This window comes from Camelus ferus, chromosome 4 (assembly GCF_009834535.1).
Source record: "Camelus ferus isolate YT-003-E chromosome 4, BCGSAC_Cfer_1.0, whole genome shotgun sequence".
Taxonomy (NCBI): domain Eukaryota; kingdom Metazoa; phylum Chordata; class Mammalia; order Artiodactyla; family Camelidae; genus Camelus; species Camelus ferus.
This window is the reverse complement of record NC_045699.1, coordinates 50,068,568-50,084,141: the sequence shown is the minus strand read 5'-3', so window position 1 is coordinate 50,084,141 and position 15,574 is coordinate 50,068,568.

The following is a 15,574-nucleotide window of genomic DNA, read 5'->3' as shown; positions in this document are numbered from 1 at the left end:
CACATTACCATGTCATGTTTTGTTCACTATTGTAAACCAAGCACCAACCAATGACAAAAAAAAGTGTTCAATAATGTTTTTAATGGATAGATGAATGAATTAAATAGGCATGTATAGAATGCATACCTCATTCTAAGAATTGTGCTAAGTTCTGGGATACAAAGATGATTAAGTTGTGGGCCTGTGCCCAAGGAGTCCATAGTTGAATAGGGAAGACATGTATAAAGACATTAACCAGAAGACGAGTGAAAGGCATTATAAGCAGAGAAGATTGCACAAGCTAGGGCATAGAAGTTAACATAACATATGAGGCAAGAAATAGGAAGATTTAGAAGATAAACATAATATATGAGGCAAGAAATAGCAAGATTTAGCATAGAAGTTGCACAGGAGTCAGATTATAGAGCATTTTATGTGCCATCTTAAGGAACTTCTTGACATTCCTGAAATATTGATTTCTCGTGTACATCTTTGTATCTTTGCACATGCTGAACTGGAAATGCTTATCTCCTCTCCAATATCTCCCTCAATGTGTATTTCTACTTATATTTCAAACCCTCAAACTGATCCATTTCTGGAAGAATTATTTGCAACCTTTTCTGTAATCCCTTAACCCTTTTATCTAGGTTGCTCCTCTCACCTATGTTCCTACTGTGACAGGCCTTTGTGACAATAAATACTGGTTGAATATAAATAAATCTAGGGGATTCATTTTCTGCTTTCTGATTAAGGTAAATAATAGATTTAAAGCACAAAAAGGACTTGAAAATGCTAAATATTGAAATATTTCCACAATAGAATCCACAGACTTTTCAATATTTTAAGGTCCAGTAGGTTAATGGTGGTGATTATTTCAGTGATCTGACATTGAAAAAATTTTTACCCCAACTAGAAGTGTTCTGTTTGTGTAATACCATGAGTGACCACTGTGACGTTCACAAGGCTAGGGAATCTGCCATTGAACACACATTACAGCTTTTGGCTTCAGGGAGCTCTCAGCATTGCTACTTTCCCTTGTCCTGCTCTTTTGACGTGTAAAATAAAAATAAGCTTCTACTATGCTGGGATAGCTGCAGGTTCAGGTTGAAAGGATATAATTCAAGTATAACCACTCCCTTAGTTGCTGCTGAGGTATAATTAACACCCCTCCTTCCTGCTCCTTTATTACACACAGACTCATGTTACATGTTACTGTATTTATTCATTTGTATATTTATTTCTCCCCACTGTGAGCACCTTGATGTCAGTGGTCTTGCCTTACCAGTGTCTGTAAACCTAGCATCCAGTCCAGTTCTTGAAAGAGTTGTGCTCTGTAAATGTTTATTGAATGGATGAGCAATTACATGAACATATGAAGATAATAAGGTGCTCATTCTTTCTAAACCAGAGAACACTTATTCTCTGTTTTTTAGATTTTTCAAATAAATATTGGTGATTGTTTTGTTGTTGTTATTTTTGCCCTTATTTAAATTCCTAGATAATTGCCTGTATACTCCATCAAACATTAATGTGTATAGAAACTCAGGAATTATCTTGATACCACTCTTCCTTTTCCCATTCCCACCTTACTTCCACCTCAGTCCAAACACTGACTTCCACTCTGCCTCTACTGCGCTTTGGGTGGCAGGTGGACAGGGAATCTCCCTGTTTATTCCCTTTGGGTCTTCACCCTCCCTCTATCTCATTCTCCTCAAATCTCACTCCCACCCATGAGGGTGGGGTCTTGCCCTTTGGTTCCCAAGGGACTGCAGATCAGGATAGTCTGTAACATCAATGTATCTCTAGGAGTTTGAGGGTCTTTTCCTTCATAATATCAGCATTTGTGAGACATTCACAGTAGAGTTCAGCTGGGGCTTCAGTAATCCAAATCTGGTTCTGTTGACATCTTTTGTCAATGGGCAGGGAGGATCATGTCTCCAAGTCTTTTCTGCCATTTCCAGGCCTCTTCCCCAAACCTCCTAAGGGTAACTGCTTGGGAAAAATGCTCATATACACTCCCTAAGTTACTTTATGTTATTCAACAATTCAACAATAATAATTATTATTATCTCTGTATTACTGATGAAGAAGCTAAATCATAGAGTTAGGCTTTGATCACAGAGCAGCACTGGGACTAAAATCCACCTAGTTATTCAACAAATGCTTGGGTGCTTACAAAGTCAGTGAACAGAACAACAAAAATTTCTGCCTTGTGGAGCTTATGTTGTGGTGGATATCAGTTCTTATTTTATTGATTATAAAGCATAAATTTTTACAACACTCTTATACTGCCCTAGGTGTAGCTGTCAGTCTTACTGCCTCAAGTAATTGTCCTTTCCATGTGACTCTTGAAGCCCTCAAGTCATTGAAACCCCAGCTGACCTATTTCACCAGATGCTTAGACATTCTCAGTCAAGCTTGGACTTACAGTGGGTACTCAGGTTTAGGTCAAGAATGAAATCTGAAGCATTTTAAAACTGCTCACAGGGAATGAATTCTTAGGGAAGAAGCAATGTTCTACTAGGAATAAATGCTATAACAGGCTAAAAGGTAGCTTTGTAAACATTGCTAAAAAGTAGATTCGATTTAGCATAGGTAGAAGTGCTGAGCAGGGCAACGGGAGGAAATGTTTTTAATAGGACTGGTTGGTGGCATCTTCTTTTTATACAAAGAAATGTTGCCAGCAATTCTGCTCAGAAGACTAATTTGGAGTAATTTTTATTTTGTACATTTTTTTATTAGTTAATGGGATCTAGGAGTGTAATAACCTGGTGAGAATTTCTCTGCAAATAACAATCAAATTAGTCTTATTCATGAAACTCATAAATAAGCTATAATTCAGCATTTTATGTCTTGGGAAAATAAAACTGGGGTCATGCTGTTTAAGAAGATAAGGGAATTTAATGGAACACTGGGGATTTATAGATTTATGATGAAGATACATTCTAACTGGAAGCTTAATTGTGATTTAGATTACAGATCAAGCTGTGCAATGTGCTTTTTTTTCAGGAGAAAATCTCTGGAGAGATAGAGTGTGCTTTTTTTAAAAGAAGAAACAGAAAGCAAATTAAAAAAAAAAAAAGATTGTATTTTCTGTTTTTCTTTTAAAATTTCTAGCTGCTGTAAGTCAAACTGCCCCTGAGTTCCTGATGAAGGTTGTTGTGAAATTTCTTTGTTTTACTTTCTTTGTGTTATTCTCACCCTCTATTCCAGAGCAGTTATTTTACTTGACAGTAACAGAAAGATGAAGACAGCATATCTGCCAGCAAACTAATATGGAAACCAGAGATAAAGTATTCTCAACCTTTCTAGAACTGTGGCATCCTATCATTTTAGATTGACTCACATAAAATCAGCAACTTCTACAGATGGAAGGGCCCTTTCAGAATTATAGTCACTCATTTTGCAAATGGAGAAATTAATGATTTTCTAACGATTTTCTTAAAAATGCTCTCTTTATCTCAAATTAAGCTCTAATGAGGAAATAAAATATATGTATAAATGATTTTAATTCACAGTATAAAGAAATTGCTTTCCTTTAAAATTAAAACAGAGTATCACAGGTTGACTCTGTAGGGAGGATTTTTACTTGGAAAGTGACAGGCCTAACGGCCCAGACTCTTCCTCTCTGACATTTCCCTTTCCCTCCGCGAAATCCCTCAATAAGTAATAGCACAACCACCAGGCCGGATTAGCTGCAGGTGGAGATGGAGTCTGGGGTGGGGAATGGGGACAGAAGGCCTGAGAAGGAATTAAAATGATCCAGTCTCCCTTTAAGTCTCTGAAACAGGGCCAGGTCAAGAATGGAACATTTAAACAATCCATGGCTGAAACTGTAGGAATAATAATGGGGAAACTATCTATAGAATATGGTGATAAAACAGAAGAATCTAGCTTACAAGATACAACAAGATTCAACAAGATACTCTGGGACTCACAGGCATAGTGTCATCTGTGTGGGACCCCAGAAAAACAATGGCACTAGAATGTCCCATCTGAGTCCCTCCTGCAATTCCCCCCACCCCTACCACTTTCCATCTTAGCTTCTCTATGCCTTGAGTTTGAGAAGCAACTCCATAGTCATTTACTTAGAGGACACAAGGCAAACGTATAACACAGGATGGGTGCAGAGTGCCAAAGAAGTTCACTAGAAGAAAAAAATTATGGCTGGAAACATCATCAACAGACACTTCCTGGGAGGATTTTCCTAGATGGTATTTGAGCTGAACCCTTATGGAAAAATATGCCTTTGACAGTTGGAGACAGGGAAATAACAGTTCAAGTGGACAGATCATTGGGGATAAAATGAAGAGGTAATGGTTTTGATAGGAGATAACCTGGTACTGGCTTCCAGTAACTTTATTTGAAATTTATACTACCCTTGTAGTGGATGCTATGTCACACCACACAGAATCCTTCTTCAAGACATGAGATTTTCCAGTTGCCAGGAGTGTTGGCTGCAGAGGGCTCACAGCTGAGCCCCTTCCCAGCATTGCCCTCCACTGAAAGGAACTCCCTCCCTGAGAGTTACACCTCCCTCTTCTATATTTACCTATATACAATGAATGATTGATGCAGGGACACAAAAGCCCCTTTGCTTCAACCAGGACAACAATAAAGGGCCATCTAAATAGCTTCCCATGCTATCAGCTGAAGCCTGTGACTGCATTGCAGTGCGGCTCCGTCCTCTGGCTAATTCTGTTTTCTGCACTAGATCATAGGTGTTGTTCTGGACAGCACTTCCAAGTGAACTTCCTTCCTGCATACAAATCTCTGTCTCAGTCTGCTCTCTGGGGAATTCACCTAAGACAATTTCAGATATAATTTGGGACACTATAGGCTATTTTAGCAGAATTTATCATAGAGTTTGGAAAGCCTAAAGGGTACATATGATTCAGTCATTAGAAGTGCTGACTCGTGGTCTCTATGGTAACAAGCTGGCATCTCAAGCTAAGTGCTGAATTACTAAACCAATTTATATTCCACTGACAAAGAACTGGAAAGGAGAGAAATCATACCTGAGCTGTGAGTCTTCTGTTTTCAAGCTTTGCCAAACCCATCAATCAGTTCTGGCCACTAAGTGTTAGGGGCTCTATCAGAAAGGCTATATCAGGAAGTTACGCTGTTGGCGAAAAAAATAAACAAAAATCACCAAGGGCTTAAAAAGCAGCAACGGATTACTCCTGGCTCATGCTACGTATCCATTACAGGTCAGCAGGGGCAGAAGGTATCTCTGCTTATCGTAGTCAGTAAGGCAGCCAGTGTAATGGGGTGGCTGGTACCTAGAACTTTGTAGATCCCTGCTACAGGGAACAAGAGCTCTGGAAGGGTCTAGAACCAGAACTTAAAATGCCCCATCCAAAGAGACACACATCACTTACACTCACAGTTCACCACAAATATTTATTACAAGGAGCTCAAGAAATACAATCCCAAAATGTTCCTGGAAAGGCACGGAGGGAGGCGAGAACTGGACGATTTGGTAGACTGCGCCAATAATGACTAGGGGGAAATCCTGGAATCCAGAAAATGAAAAAAGAAAAGAAATATCATGTTAAACTGGTAATTGAATTTAAAATTTTCAATTAAATAAAAAGAATCTTAGTAGTAAATAATCATTGATCCTTTATTACGTTTTAAGTTATATTTGCACTGTTGGATTTTAAATTTATCTATTTTATAAACATGTATTAGGTATCTTCTATTTACAAAGGGCACAAATATGAAAAATCTCTGGATTTTGTTTCTTTAAAGACACATATCTAGTTGGAGATACAGGCATTCAAAATAAAATATATAGGGGAAGAGGACAAATGAAGACGAGGGCAATGTTTAGTGAGTGTAAACAGTGAGTTAAGTGCTGAGTCTCCACGTTTGAGGCTGGGATGCACAAAACAGTGCCTTCTACAAGTACACTTGAACATACACTGCTGCCCTGAGCTGTACAGAGGGCTTGTTAAGCAAAAGTCAATGTTACGTTTTCGCTTTTAAGCCCACTTCTTGATTTTCATTCCCCTCTCCCATTCCAGACCCTTCTGTTTATATTTTTAAAATTTTCCATAGATAGTGCCACAAATATTTATGTCGTTAGGACACATGATTGTGAACAGAAAGCTGAAATCAGGAGCCTTGCTTTTTTAGTATTCTGTACACTCTCTTCCAAGTTAATGATGATTTATGGTGATAATTATAATAAATTGCTCCTCGAATGGCTCTTAAAAAGCATGTTTACATATACTATTGAAGTTATTTCCACAACATGCACATAAGTTCAGGAAGTTTTAATAAAATTATTCCCATACTATAGATAAAGAAATTGAGGCTCAAAGAAGTACAGTAATTTAATCATAATTGCAGTTATTTGAAGCTGTGAGCAAACCACCCGAAAACAGTGATTTACAATAGCAGCACTCCTTCCTTTGCTCACCTGACGGCTGACTGGGATCAACTAGTCAGTCCTGCCTTGAGGGTCTCTCAAGCACCTTCAATCAGGTGATGGCTGTGGCTGAGGCCACTTCTAAGGCTTCAATCAGGTTGATGCCTGGGCTGGGGAGCCTCTACCACTCAGAGTGAGAGCAGCTTGGGCCTCTAAGGCAGAGCTCTCTCTGTGCTCTCCCTAAGGGGGCTCTCCACCTTGGGTGTGGGCCACTCCCAGGAGGGGCGTGAACTTGGGCAATGTGGTTCTCTGCTGCTGAAGCAATCCTGAAAGATGGTGACAGCTGAGGACTGTCTGCCAATAGGATTCCCAGCACCTGAGGCGACAAGTTCTCCATTGAAGGAGGATTATTTCACTTTGGCTCCAAATCCGGTACCCTCCCATTGAATCACACTGTCTCCACTGATATACCACCACTAGTCTGTTGACCTTAATAAGTGTTAATTATGAATTAAAGAGTGAAAGTAAATAATCACATTGGCACACTTTGTTAAACAATCATAGCACTTTGCGTGTACATCTATTACCAGGACATGCAATACTTCGCTAATTTGTAGGTATCAGTGAGATCACAACCACATTAGCACTCAAGCTCCCACATGCTTCCCCAGCAATTCTAGCTCCTTTCCTTTCAGAGTAACCATCCTCAAACATATGTCGGAACACCCAGGTATGGGGATATATGGATTACAAATCAGTCCAGGCAGCCACTTGCTGTCAGCCTGTATGTTTTGCTCCAGGCATCGTTACCAATGCCCCTAACCCTAATTCCATGCTTGGTGCAGGGGAGACTCCTTGCTGTGCATCGAGCTCCAGATTCCTATATTCCACTGTTTAATCAACATTTTAATTAATATCAAGTCAGCATCTCAACATTTACTGATCCAAAATGAAACACTTGTTTTTGCTCACTGAAAAATAAAAAAAAAATTACTACATTTTAGTAAACGGTATAACCATTCTCCAAGACCTAGAAGTCATCCTTAATTCATTTCTTTCCCATTCTGGATATGAATACCTAAAATTAAGTTACATTACTTATTTACTCATTTTCTTGTTAATTTACTATCTCCTCCTAAAGTTTTAGCTTTGTGAGATGAGAAAATTCATGTTTTGCCCCCAGTGTGTGTCCAGCACCTGCAAAAACTTAGCACTCTGACTTACACAGAGGTGGGCACTAGGCCAATATATGATGCATGAATTTGTGAAGAAATTAATTTGTTAATTAATTTCTGTTAACTGATTCAGGATTCCACAACCACCAGCCTCAACAATGCTATAGAAATGCTGCTTCAAGATGACATAGCTTTGCTCTAAGCAGAGATAGCTCTCACTGGCCTTAGAATCAGACCATTTCAATCAACAGAGTTGATTGAAAACCAGCCTCTCTCAAGATTTGCTGATGTCACAGCCAAGGTTGCTAGTATAATAGGGATTTCCCAGTTGCTGCTCCAAAACCGCTTTGCCCTTATTTTGATGGCCCTGTGTCCAGTGATCTATGATGGCATGAGCCTGTATTACTGCTGCCAATATGCAAGTACCACCGCACTTGTGAAGTGTGTTATGTTCAGTTGTAAAAAGAAGTGTTCCACAGCAAAGTTATTTGGGTCCCAAGTCATTACTGAGTCCAGTGAAACAGATCTTTCAATTGACACACAGCCCTTTTTCATTCTCCCTGGACATATACACAGTCCTAGCTGGGTTAGAATGGATACACATAAAAACTTAACACTGGAAGGGGTCTGTGTCTTTTCAGACTAATTCTTTCCACTCTTAGAAAAAATTCTCTTGCCAAAGCCCTACTGTCCCTTACTGTAGCCTGGCTACAGTTTATCAGAGTCCATCCTTCTTTCCTTCCTGCCTTTTCTTTCTCCTTCCTTAACAAATATTCACAGAGCACCTGTTCTGCTAAGTACTGAAAGAAGAAAGATGAATTCATCAGTAATCCCAAGGTACAGAAATATACTTGAAAAGGTGCAAAAAAACTTCGAGGTTTATGACAAATCTATGCTCAAGCTACAATGGGGCACAAAAATAGGAAAAGTTAATTACTAGTGAGTAATTAATAAAATCTTAATTCAGGAGGAGAAACAAGTTGTGTCTGGCAATTTGGTTAGGGTTTTTTTCTTCAGGGTGATGACGAAATGTTGGAGGTGAAAGAGAAAAGGGGATACAGGCAGTTAGAGCAAAACACAGCATAGGCAAAAACATAGAGGAGTGGCCTAACTTGTGGCACACTGTAGTGTATTAAATCAGCCTAAGTTGGAAACCCAAAGTTGTCTTTGTCCTCAATTAAAAATGCATTATGGTTCAGATATAAACAACTCATACAGAGGAGAAGGCATCCCTTTTTTTTCTCTCTTACGAATTTTCTGATTATCAAAGTATTATAAGTCATAGTGGGAATTCAGAAACTACAGAAAAGTATTTGATAATATTTTGCAAAATTTCCTCCCAATTTAAATATATGCTTGTGTATTATAGTCCTAACACTAATACACAGATTTCTTATATATAGCTAAGGTTATATATTTCACATACCTTGTCACTTTATTCTGATCTATAATGCACATATGAATCTAATTGCTCAAGATGAAAGTGTGGTTGGGTGTGTGCCCTAAAAGTTTCTATTGAAATGACTGTTTGTTCCAGGACATGATTCCCTCTTGTGTGTGGTGCAGCAGGATGCCAATTCCAAAGATAAAATTATGGTCAACACAGCTCGGGTTTCTGGTTGATCTGATAGATCTCTTTTTAAAAAAGGAGGGAGAAACACATACATTTAAAAAATATAAATTAGAATGTATGTATGTATAACTTTACAGGTATCTATAGTAGAGTACATTTAAAAATATAATATCTTTCCTTTTTTTAATGAAGCACATTCTATATTTTCATTTATTTAGGCAGAATAATAACAGTGCTTTATCAAGCACTGATTATTGGCCGATACTGGTCTCGGTTTTCTCGTGTATTATGTCTAGTTCTCAAAACTATTTCCTTATATTTACAAATGGGGAAACTGAGGGCCAAGGAGATTAAGTAATTTGACCAAAGTCACACATATTGTAAATGCCCAAATTGAAATCAAACCCAAGAGGATTGTGGTAATTATTGTAGTATTAAATAAATACCACGATGTACTTATCTGTTCTCCTGTTAATGGGTACTTAGATTGGAGAAACAATGATATTTTAATAGTAGTTACCTCTGTTTAATGGGATTTTGTAATTGAGTTTTATTTCGTCCTTTACAGTCACAATTAGAAAAAGTTAGTATGAGAGTGGCCGTGCCACTTCCCAGCAGTGTGACACTGGGCAAATAATCTTTTTATAGTTAATTTCTCACCTTTGTCTTATCTGGAAATTGGCAATGTTGAGCCAACTTTTGGAGGATCCGTTCCTGCTTTGAAATTCAGTGGCTATTAAGACTCGACAGGGGATAGAATATTGAATGCAGAGGACCTATCTAATACTGAGACTAAAGTTCATGTTTACACAATACTGTTTCAAGGAATACATTATGGAACCCAATTTTGTCCAGCAAATTCCAATAAAATCTCAGAGGAAAAACTACAGAAACTAAAGGGAATCATTTTGGGAGAATGGCTTAATAGAAAGAATATTTTGCTTCGAAGCAGAAGGACTGGGTTACAGTCCATTGTTTGCTACTTTCTAGCTGTGCTGAGAAAGTGCTTTCCCTCCCTAATTTCCAGTTGCCTCTCCTGTAATAAATGAGGTTACTGGGAATTGAAGAGATTAATGTTTTATTATAATATCAAACTTGACGCTACCTGAAACATCAAAGTCAGAAGAGTAGGCAATATAGGCTTATCAATTCCTGGCGGAGGGAGGGAGGGAGGGGAGCAAAATTTGGTGGCTCCTGGACTGTAATACAACACTAACGAAAGGTATCTTACTCCAAAGACAAGATGAGCTTCTCAATACACAGGCTTTCTAGGAGAATTTGGGGCGAGAGGGCGGTAAGAATGCTTAACTGATTTCCAGGCTACAAAATATCAGGAGCCTTGCCCTGTGCAATCTGTATTCTTATTTGCAAAGGATTCATCTGGATCCAGTCAACCTATAAGCCATCAAACACTCCCTCTGTATGGGAGCAGAGAGTAATCCCATTCTCAACATTTCTGATTTCTTCCTCCCACAAAATGAACATCTTTCTTGCTGCAAACCATGATGGAGCAACTGATATATTTCATTATGATCCGTGATCTTGATGAGGAGTGTGACAGTTACCATAGTTGGGTACTACACTGAGGTCTTAGTCAAGAGAGAAAAGGAATCACAGTGCATTGAAGGTGTCATTATATGATTTAAAAAAGCACACAACTTACCATAGAAAGCAAAATGTGGAGAAGGGAAACTCTCATCCATAGCAAATGAATTATAAACTGGTAATATCTAGTCAGGTTGAAGGAATATAATCCCTACAACTCAGCAGTAACTTTTCTAGCAGAGAAACTCTTCCTTGTGTACAAAAGGAGATTTGTTCACGACTTTCTGGCAGTGTTATTTGAAAAGGGGAAGAATCAGAAACAATTGCAGTGTCCATCAACAGGAGAATAAATAAACTGTGTGACACAGTCAAAAAATAGAACGTTACAAAAATAATGCAGTCAAAAAAACAAACCAGAGCAACACACATATTAATATGGATGAAGCTCACAAACATAATGTTAAGTTAAACAAAGACATTTGAAAAATAACTATAATATACCAATTATTTAGTTTAAAATTCTGCAAAATCATAATATATATTGCTTAGAGATAAATAGAAATGTAGAAATAGTAGAAAACTAACTATAAATGATAAACATTGAATAAATAAGAGTAGATCACCCCTGAGAAGGAATAAGGAAATGGAAATATATGGAAGATTTTAGAGAGAACCTAACTATAACCTAAGCAAATATGGAATAATATGAGAATATAATAAAGCCAGGTGCTGAGCACATGATTTTTATTTTATTATTCTTTTTTATTTTCTGAGCTTTTTGAACCACTAAATAATTTTGAAATGCTAATTTAAAATGCTTAAATGCAAATAAAATAAAATAAAAAGTTAAAAGGCTGTATATGGTACATTCAAACTTGGGTATTTTTTTTTTTTGACATGTGTAAAAATTGCCTTTGATATATATAAAAGATAAAATGCTAATCAAATGTTAGAAACACTGAAGTGCCTTCTCAGGGTTCTGTAGAAGCATATAAATCTGTAACAGGAGATTAATTAGGGAAGTTATGGATTTTATTATCACAGGGGATTATATTTTCCTATTGAATGAGAGAAATTGTGTCCATTTTTATATGATTCAAATCCCAACCCTGAATTTTAGTACATATATAAACACATGTATATTCAATTTTCTCTTGGAAATTCTGTTTTTTTTTCCCCCCAGATTATTGTTTCAAAGCCCTTTGACAAAATAAGGTGGTTTCTAAAATTGTAAGTAAAGTCAGCACATTTGTTTGGCTACTATGCACAATGTGTGCTTTATTTCAGCAAGTAAAACTCACGGGAGTACATTCTCACCATGTCTGTCTAAGACACTTTGAGGCAGTGAAGTTCAAAGGTGCTATGTTCCTGTAGATTTCTATTACAGTAAAAATCCTTGAAGCATGAGAATTGTGTAGCCATACTGATTTTCTCCCAGTATGCGATGCAGAATTTATATACTCTATTTTGCTCCCATAAAAGAAAATCTACTGTCAAAAATAATGGTCCTGAACAAATTATATATTGAAAATGATCAAATGCCTCCTTTTAAAATTCCCAGTTTTTATATGACTTAAAAATATAAGTTAGGAAACAGGAGTTTTGAAGAATAATGGTTAAAGTTGTCATGACTTTTAGCCTCAATTTTTATTTTACTATATATTTTACGTAACTTGAATTAAATATAACTTTGAGGCAATAACTTTTCCATTCAATTGCCTATTTTTTATTAAAATATTAAAAAATCTTTTTCAGAAACCCTTCTAAATTGTATATTTCTATAATCCATTCACTTGGTATTTCTTGCAGACTTACTATATGCAGGATGTGGCAGGCCAAGATGTTAAAAGAACATGTACTTTAGCATGTATAGAGTACACATATACATTTAAGGCATTTGCTAAGTAGTTTTAAATCAAACATCTTGTTCACAATGGCTCTGAAATGTAGATATTCCCATTATTGCTGATTTTGGCAGCTCCTCCCTTCCAGAAGTGGACTCTATTTCCTACCACTTGAACCTGATTCATTTTTGACCAACAGAATGTGGTAGAAGTGACTGTCACTTCTTAGCTTAGGCTCTAAGTCATCTGTTTCATTTGCTTTTTCTTGGAACTCTCACTGTCCTGTGGAGAACACTCAGGCTAGCTTAACAGAGGATGAGAAATTATGTGGAAAGAATCTAGTTGTCTGAACTGAGACTTCCCAACATCACTTATTGCCAGCCAACCACCAAATACATGAAAAGCCTAGCCAAGATCAGTAAAGCTGTCTCTGTGATACAAGAGTCACTACAGATGCATAAGAAAGCCCAGCCAAGGCCAGAATAACCATCTAGCTTACTCACAGACTGAGTAGCAAGAAGAAATCCTTATTGTTTTAAGCCACTGAGTTTTGGGGTGATTTGTTATACAGCAATAGTTAACTGATACATCAATCTTAGAAAAGTGACATACTTTAGATTAGGGCTGAATACTGAACCACACCTGTACAACTTCAAAGCCCACATTCTTTTAATTTACTGTGTGAAATAAAAATAATGAAGTAGATGAATGTAAAACAAAGTTGTATAGCCATTCCAAAGAGGTAGGAGTTACTTCAACTGAAATAATTAAGGAATCAGTCACAACGAAGATATCCTTGGATTAGGCCCCTAATTGCTGGAAAAGGAGGTTTGCAGTTGAAAATAAGCTAAGGTGAAAAAGCAGGAAGGTAAAAATCATGTTCAAAGAATGGCAAATTAACCTGTTACCCAGAACGCACAGTTGATCTAGTAGAGTATTGGGAGATAAGGTCCTCAAAGTGGTTTTGATTCAAACTATTTTTTTTTCTCACTGAGGTAAAAAATATATATGGAAAGAAGTATTTCTTGATTTATAAGCAGAAATAGTACTTGGTTGAGAGTTTTGATTACATGATTTATAATTTATTTATGTCTTCAATTAAAATATACTAATGTTAAAGTGTAAATTATAATAGAAAATTAGAGTTTAAGAAAGAAAACATACTTACCCTTTGAAATGACTCAAGTGGAAGTGGAAAATGGCAGCTGTAGAGAGAGACAGCATTGGATGTGAAATTCACCTTAGCCCTTTCCTACTTGGACCTGATACTTAACCTCTCTGAACCTAGTTTCCTAACCTGTAGAATGGAGACAATGGATATTTTATAGGACTGTTGGAAAAATTAGATATAAGGTGTATATAAATGTCCAGAACATAATAAACACTTGACACATAGTGGCTATTTTCATAAATATAACATTCAGTACATTTTAAAAGTCCCCTTAGAGTCAAAGTGTTAATAGTGACCTTAAAATGACACAGTCAGGAATAAGTTCAGTGCTGCTCTTAAGTGCAGAGATTCCTAATTCACTCAAATGAGTTCTTAGATTGTATGTCAAATACAAATACCTATGCTATTATGGAGTTTGCAGCTACCCACCTCCCCATCTTAATTAGTTTCCCTACTTCCTCTATAAGAGGAAATGCAGAATGATATGTATCATGTTCGAACATCAGAAAATATTGAATTAGTGATATTGTTGTAAGAATAAAGTATAATACAAATCCCTATCAGACACTATTGAAGAATAAATCAGTAAATTGGAAAGAGGCTAAAAGACAGATGAGATTATTTTCCTCTTAGAGGATTATCAACTTCCTTTATAATCTTGTCATTTTCTTAAGAGTCCTTCTTTGTACTGGGGAACTGCAATCTAGAAAGGGATAATGAGTCCACATACCAATAATCACATAGGAAACAAAGTTTCATGTGACTATTAAAGAAGTAAATAATGCATCAAATGATGCCTCTTTTGACAACTATTAAATTAGCAGATACGTGCAAGTGAGTTTGTGTGGACACGAGTGCACTAAGTATAAACTGTAGTAATCTTTTGAAAACCAAATAGCAAAAACTTTGAAAAGTTTCAAGTTTTTTTAACCTGTTGTTGCTATTGTTGAGATCCCATATTATTTTAAGGAAAAAGCATATGCAAAAGTACTCATTGCTAACTTAATTATAATAGTGAAAAATTGAAAGCAGCTTAATGTCTGAAACTGAGACATGGTTAGGTAAATAGCAGGATATCAATTTGTGGAGTATAAACCACTCATGAAAGTGTATTATTGTGAAGATTAGCAACATGTAAAAATCTTTATATCATACCACCAAGTGAAAAAACAGTAAAGTGTTCAAACGCATAAAATTTGTTTCCGTGTGATCATGAGACCATAAAAAGTAAAAACAAAGGATTTGTTAGGTGGGATTGCAAGAGATTTTTCTTTTTCTTTCTTTCTTTCATTATTGGTATAATGCCTCCTGTGCTACAAAGAGAAGACAATTAGAAATTAATAAAATGGAACTAATTACTCTCATGTCAGACCTTGCAGGCACCTATAAGTTGATTCTTTACAGCTTATCAATATCAGTGTAATTTCATATTTCCAGAAATGCTTCATCTCCTTTATTCAACAGATTCAATTAAATGTTCTTGAAGTAGTAAACTGACATCAATCTGAAATAAATGCTATGAGAATAATAGGCTTGAATTTATGCCTTGCATGAGAGTTTAGAATGAATAATAAAACAATTACTCACCAGTTCCTCAACACTTCAATACATTTTAGACAGCGAAAAAGGGAAAAAATGAATTCTGGAAAAGGTGTTTTAAATGTCTTGTGGATTATTTTTGAAAAATGAGAATTTTTTGAAAATAACAATAGCCAAATGGATTATATATCACTAATTATATCATTCACATTCCCCATTAAGTTATATTATTCTTTATAAAAAACAGAGCTTCTTTTTTTCTATCTACATCACAGAAAGAACTATCACAATATTGAGTATTTTAAGGAATCGTTTTTATGTGTTGAATGCCGGTTTTGGAATTCAGACTCAATATCTAGTTGTTTAGTATTT